This window comes from Cyprinodon tularosa, unplaced genomic scaffold, assembly GCF_016077235.1.
Source record: "Cyprinodon tularosa strain WSP-4 unplaced genomic scaffold, ASM1607723v1 ctg149, whole genome shotgun sequence".
In the NCBI taxonomy this organism is placed as follows: Eukaryota; Metazoa; Chordata; class Actinopteri; order Cyprinodontiformes; family Cyprinodontidae; genus Cyprinodon; species Cyprinodon tularosa.
This window is the reverse complement of record NW_024038320.1, coordinates 1,440,117-1,447,673: the sequence shown is the minus strand read 5'-3', so window position 1 is coordinate 1,447,673 and position 7,557 is coordinate 1,440,117.

Genomic DNA, 7,557 nt, shown 5'->3' with positions numbered 1-7,557 from the left:
AAATTATTATTTCTTGAAATTATTTTGATTTTTCTAAATGAGAGGTCTGATGCTCCAGTTTTTTGCTGCATCCTTTAGGGATGAATTAAACGCAAAGAAAACCTCCCTACCTTGGAACTATAAATGGATCTTTCGTCATTTCTTCAACATAAATCAGCAAAACATCAGTTATCACCAGAAAAATACTTTAAATTCAGTTGCAGTTTGCAATTTCATTGATTGTGTTTCGCCTTCTTTGAACAGATGGAGACTTTTAATTAACACCCTTTAAGTTTAGTTGTAGTGTTCAGGTAAACGATTGTGCAGAGGGCTGATGCTCTGCTCCTTATAAAACATCCACTGCTCAACAGATATGCTGATTGTAGCTTTCCAACTGTGTTTTTGCAACTGGAAAAGTTATATAGACAGGGGAAAAGTGTAGCAGCCTGTTTCCAGCTGTCTCACTAGCAGTGTGCAACAGGTAGGGGAAGGGCAGAGTTTTGTTACTTTAGCCAAAGAAAACTATTCTCTCTAATACATTTTTTTTTTTTTTTTGGTTTTGCTGTTTTGAAGCAGTAGCTTTTTAAATAATTGGAGAACATTGATACAAGAAATCAACTAATATCTACACCATATGGCAATCTGATTTTTTTCTTTTCTTTTTTTATCAGCCTTTAAGTCAGATTTAAGGCGGTGAAAGGGCAAAATGCGACCCGTCAGCTGTTCTAGTGGAAGGTGCAATGGTCGAGTCTTCAGCATCAGCATGACGATGTTTTTAAAGTGTCACTTTATTGGCTTTTTATAATTAAGAATATTCTTAGGCCAACATTGTTTATAGACTGTTTTAACTTGAGGGTTAAGAGTGTTAACCGTTATAGGCTTGTATGTTGATGGATTCCTCCTAGCTTTGTTGACATTGTTTGTTATCTAAGAGCTTTTTTTTCATCATTGTCTATAAATTCTAAAGAAAAAATCTGATGATGTGAGTCTTTTCAGCTCCTTAAAGACACAACTCACATTCTAGTCCTTTTGGAACTCCAGATAAATTAATCTCTGACAATTAATATTTTTTGCTCTTCAGCCTTTTTTAAGAAGATGTTCACACTTTTATTTGTACGCAGTACATATAGAAAGTATTTACATACTTCTTTTCAATCTGGGTCACATTTTTACGACAGAGTATTAGGCCCAGACAAGAGATTTATTTTTTATTTCAAGAATAAAGTCGTAACATTAAGTGAATTAAGTTGTAACATTACAAGAATAAAGTTGTAATATTACGAGAAAGTCTCAACAATTCTCGAAATATTAAGACTTTATTCTCGTAATTTTATTGATTTATTTTTTAAATGTTGCGACTCTTTTCTCGTAATTTTATGACTTTATTCTCATAATATTACAACTTTATTCTCGTAAAAAAAGGAAAACAATCTCTAGCCTGGTCTTAATAATTTGTTGTACATTTTGAGGGTTATCTAATGACCTAAATGTTTTTTGGAGTTGTGGCACTTTGGGCATGCCATACGAACTGAGCAACAAGGATTATGATGATCTTTTTGGTTTCAAAAATCTTTGCCAATTAAAAAAAAAAAGAAACAAAAAAAAAGAATAGATGTCTGCAATTAAAAGAAGAGGTTAGAATGTTGCCTTTCTTTAAAGTTCAGTGTCTTTACATAAGCTTTATTGAATAAGTGCATTTGTTGTATTGCGTGATGCAAAATGTGCAACAGGCCAGAGTGATATTATTAAGTTGAAAGATAATGTGAGGGGAAAGCTTCTTGTAAAAAAAAAATAATAATAATAATCTCTGGGTTTGTACAGTTCTGAGTACAAAAAAAAGATTTCTAATCTGAACATAAAAAGATGATAGGAGTGAAGTCAAATTGCAGTTTTCAAATGATGAATTATTTAATAAAGGAAAATGTCCAAACCAAACCAACCCTGTGCACCAAAATAACTGCCTACTAACCAGTAAATAGTCTTTGATTGAAGAATTTATTTAATATTAAACTTTATCTAACCAGGAAAAGAATCCCATTGAGATTAAAAACCTCTTTTTTAAAGGAGTCCTGGCCAAGAGGCAGCAAAGTTACATACTGAACAGAAATACATTTACAGGTACATAAATAAACATAGAAAGTAAAAAAAAAAAAAAGACAGATAATTCAAGGTCTTTCAAATTTTTTCACACAGGGAGCTAAATATAGAAAAAGAATGATTTTAAGCAGATCTTTAATGTACAGACTGTCCATTTAAATAGTCCAAATGCCTTAAAAAGGCCCTTGTATTACCTTTCCTCATTGCTATATGCAATTACCTTATATTTTTTTGTCAATTTCTATAGATTACGAAGATATGCTGCTTTTTGTGCTCTTTTCACCCACTTCCTGTCAACAGACACGTTCTTTTTAAGGGATTCTTTGATTCTTCAGGTGTTGTTGTATTCAGGCCTGAATATGGGGAAGTGAGATTGGATGCAGATTTTTTAAGAATGCATAAAGTCAAAGTTAACTGTTAATTTAATAAAGCAACTTTTTCATCAGTAGTCGATTTATATAATTATTTTGTATTTGATGACTTCTTTATTTCAAACAGTTTATGAAAAAAAACAATTCCACAAACAAATGAATTATTTCAGTCATCGATCATCATTTGAAAACTGCATTTATTTTGGGTATTTTTATGATCTGAAAGGTTTATATGTGACAAAATATCTAAAACAACACAAAAAGAAGCAGGTAATAATTAATTTCATTACTTTAAAATGTCTCAGAAAGCTGAAACCAGAAAAAGTTTTGTGGGGCTATAATGTAGGCACATTTCTGTTTGTTTTAATAGTAGATTCACAGGATGGGAAACATGTTGATCTGGTCCGGTTAAATTCTACATGTTGATTGTAAAAGTGTGGATTTTCAGAATGTAACGTAAACATACAATCTCCTGCTTTATGTGCAACTCTGCATCTGTTGTGTCCAAAAAAAAAGAAGCAGATCTTCAGCTGTGCGTCGAGTACTGTGTTGAAACTGTATTTTTATTTTTGTAAGGACAGATTTTATTGAGAGAGAAGGAGTTTGAAATGCGAGGTTGGGCAAAACTAAGTTTTTGCAAAAAAAATGAGGGCTTGATCCGTTTACAATGGCCTTATTTTGCGTAGGAGACGTTGCTTCACTATTGCAGCACACACAACTGAAAGTTTTTGTAAAAAAAAAAAAAGTATTTTGCTTGTAATAATGGACTGAGGTTCTAAATGTGTATAGTTTTATGAATGTATTTCTAATTGTAGGTTTTTTTCTTGTCACCTTTTTACTATGTCGTCTCTTCGCAGAGTTTCTCTGCCCCTACTGTACTGTATTATCTACATCTTATCATTTGTGTCATAAGGAAGGAGCCTGGATGCCGTCTGGCGAAATGCATTTTGATTAATTTAAAACGCCACTATGGCTTTCTAGCTGTAAAGATTGCTGTCCCCTTCATGCCATGCATCCTGTCCCTGTACAATTAACCCTCTGAGTTTAACATAATTTTGAACCAGGAGATGTTTGCAGCATGGTGTTTATGACAGTTTTCTTGAATTTATTTCACAAGGCACAACCAAAGGGTTCTAGTAATATTAAATCCAAGGAAATTTACATATTCATGAGCGTTTTTGAAATAAAGTAGCATGAACTCTGCTGTTTTCTTTAATATGTCTTCGGACATTGACAATTTAGTTGTTTCTCACTGGTCAGAGCTGGTCCTGTGGTGAGAGCACCCAAACTACCATGTCATAACAAACAATAGATACATTTGAACATCATCTCAAGTACAAAATGCAACTATACTCAACCTAGCATGCTCTGCATTGTGAATATATGCTATGTTATGATGGCCCTGATGAAAAGCCGATTTTTCTTTTGTCTATGAGGAATTATGCATTCCATACAAACCCCCACACTTACTGGAACCTGGGGTCAAGAAGTGAATAAAATCCTTTCATCGCTGATGCAAAATCTCACAGTAAACATTTTGATTACATTTTTAAGCGTCTAATAGTCCCTTTAATTAGCGATTTCTGACTTCCTGCTCCTACATAGAGACCGTTTTATGGAGAATATGTGGAGAATTGGGTTATGGCAACTGTTAATCAGGGTGGAGGATGGACATTTTGCCAGTGGGGGGCTTCTTTAGATTGAATTGCATCATGAACTCTTGAACTTATTAGATGATATTAAATAAAAGTAATGGTCAGTGCGAGAAAAGATAAAAGGGGTAACTGGAACACAACGGCACAAATTAAAGGTTGGATTTCTACTTCATGCTTTTTGAGACTCAGCCAATGAAAGGATTTTAAGATTTATTTACACTTCTAAGCAGGAATTTCAGTGTGAAAATAGTATGAGCCTGGGTACAGTAGCAGCAAGTAAACAGGAGCAGGGTGGGCATCATTAAGGGGGAATTTGGTAAATCTACGACTTTGTGCTGCGGAATGCTCATCCCCTTCATCCATTGTCTATACGCGTTATCTACCACAGCACAACTTTCACTAACTATGTTGTCATTTTTAGCTCTGTGTACCTGTTATAAGGCCCAGGTAATTTCCCTCACCACAGTCAAGAAAACCCTTCATCTCTCCAAGCCACTAAGAGCACAAAATAAAACCAATTTAGCTCTGAGAGTCTGGAAAGCATCAATGTTTATGAAGAAAAGAAGCATCTTTAAATTCTCAAGAAGACCTAAATGTAAAAATATTTGGAAGCTTCTTGTTAAAATAAGCAAATCTTTCAGAGTTAAAGTGAAATGCCGGCTTATTTGTCTTAAGCTTTCCCAACCAGGGAGTGTTTGCTGTGCAACAGGCCTTGATGACCAGGATGAGGGTTTGTGGTTGAGAGGAACAAAAAGGAAGCTGTAATTTTATACCTGTGCTTTGTAAATGTTTTCTATGTGCAGTATTTGATAATGTAAAACTGGTATTTTTGTGGTTTGTACGCTGCAAAATTGATTACTTAAGGTGCACGTAGTTTTGTAATAAAAAGGAATAAAACTAGAGCCAAACTGAGGGAGAAATGAAAACTATTTGGGATTCTGAAGCCTGTATTTGCATGCCCTTTGACATCTGGACGCTGAAATAAATAAAGTTCATTCGAATCACCCACCTTCTCTGTATTTCACATTTCTTTTTTTTCCAACGTTACTACAAAGGTTGTAATTGGTGTTTAAAGGCACTAGAGAGCAGTAGAAACAAACCAACCATGCTGCTTATATCTATATTTAATATCTATGTTCCATCCTATTCTATTTATTATACAACTGCAACATTTTTAATACTTTAAAAAGAAATTGGAAACTATTAATTATCTTTTTTAAATTATATATTTTTAAAGAAAGAAGGAAACTAAGCAAACAAATATAAGAATAAGTGTTAAACAAATCTGATTATCACAAGGTCACTTTTTTTTCCACAAATAGTCAAAATATGTTCAGGGTCATATATAAACAGAAACGGCAAAAATATTTGGATAACCTCCCCGTGGTGCATCACTGGTGACATTCCTGCTCACTGCATGCCTGCTTTATGGCGCTTGTTTGGAATCATTGTCCTGGAAGAAAAGTCAGATCGAGTCTGACCCAAAAGTCATCCTTAGATATAATCTCATCGAATCTTATTAACTGCTCAGGTCTTTTAACACCCCAGGAATCACTAATACCAAGCCTTTTACAAACTGGGACCCTTAACTGAAGGGTGGGGACTGAAAAAGATGCTCCAAGCTGATCCTAATAAAAGCTAAAGCTACATGGACAAGACTAACAGCTGGAGGAATGTTACATGCTCAGAAAATAAAGCTTAACCAAGTCAGAGAGAATAAGAAGTTTTCTTTAACCAACCAGGATTAGTCTAAGAACTTTCAAGCATGGTGGTGGCAGTATCATTCTGTGGGGCTGTTGAGGTATTTGTTGACTGCGCTAAAAACGGTCCCCATCCAGAAAATTAAAATTAAGATGAGCAAATACAAATATAAATGTGGTTTTTTTTAGGTGAATTTGACAAAATCACCTCAGTTTTGCATCTAATTCATCCCTATTTGTGTAGTGATCCCATCCTGGGAAAAAAAAGCTTAGAATAAAAGTCAAAACTTTGCCTTCTCGTTTTGTGCCTGCTGCAAATAATAGGTAAGCTTTAGAAATGCAGGCAACAAGAAGTGACTATTTGCATTTTAATTTACATGCTAAAAAAAATGTTTTTTTTTTCTAAGGACATATGAAGATTTTATTAAAGACATTTTCATTTTCTTTTCAACAGGGACAAGAATAAGTTTTTAATAACATTTTTATTGAATTTATATAGACATAAAACTAAAAGAGGCAAAGCATGTGGAAAAAAAATGCAGAGCTAATATACAGAACATATTTATCCATCTTGTTTATAAACTTAATGTACAGGTATCCTGGTAAAGAATAAAATTTATCACATATACAGACAATTTCCAGAAAAAGAAACAAACAGAACTAATCTCCAGGGAACTCTTCCATGGAGTCCTCCTTGTTCTCCAACAGATCTTCGACTGGGGAGGGAAACTGAATGAACCAGCAACTTTCATCAAACACAACCCAAATTTAGTCCAACTGGAAAAGAATAAATAAAATGACTTTAAAGTAGAGCTCTGATGTGTGAGTTAAAAAAGCGACTTAAATCCAAAATTGGTTCAACAGAAGATGGCTAAATGTGGAAGGACTGACTGTTTCTACAGCATTTCATGCATTTCAAAGGAACAGCAAGTGTAAACGGACAGATAAAGGTTCAGTAAATCATTGAGAGGTGGAAGATGGCGGACACACTTTCTCTTTTCACTCCAAGTTATACATTAGTGGGACTGTAAATGTTCCTGAATATCTTGAAAATAACTTAATCCACCTCATCACAGTTTTCTCCAAACATAATGATAAAATAGGGATAAAAGGAAACCTTACAAATGCCTTTTCACCACAGTAAAAATAAACAAAAAAGTGCACACAGACACAATTAAAGATTATATAAAAAAAAAACAATAATAATGGCAGCAATAGTCAAGTCTGTGTACCCATTACAATCAGGAAAACATTCAGGACACACATTCATTGATATTTTTGTTAGTCTTGGTCAGAGACTCAGAATATACAGCAAAGAGAAACATCTGTAAAAATTAAAACGTACAATACGCACAGTCGACGGTGGATACACGTTCTTTTCATGCAGTTCAGTGGAAAGTATCTGAAACTTGACCGATGTGTACCTCCCTCTTGGTTTCTCTCCCGTTTATGGACATTCATTGTTGTTTGAGGCCACATTTGCACAGAGTGGATGGTTGATTTGAGGTGTTGAACTAGTTACAGGACGACAAAAGCATGCAAACTTTTAAAAGTAACCTCCCGACCCTTTCTGAGGCAATAGCACAGTGAAGTGTAAGAGTGGGTATTGCCAGAGATACAGATTAAATGGTCACTTTTCTTCGAGTCACTAGTTAAATTGGAATTTGTGAAAAGAACAATTAAATACTGTACAGTCTTAGTAAAGCTAACGCTAATCTTTGGTCTTCAAAAATCCAGTGCAGGACTTTTTGACAC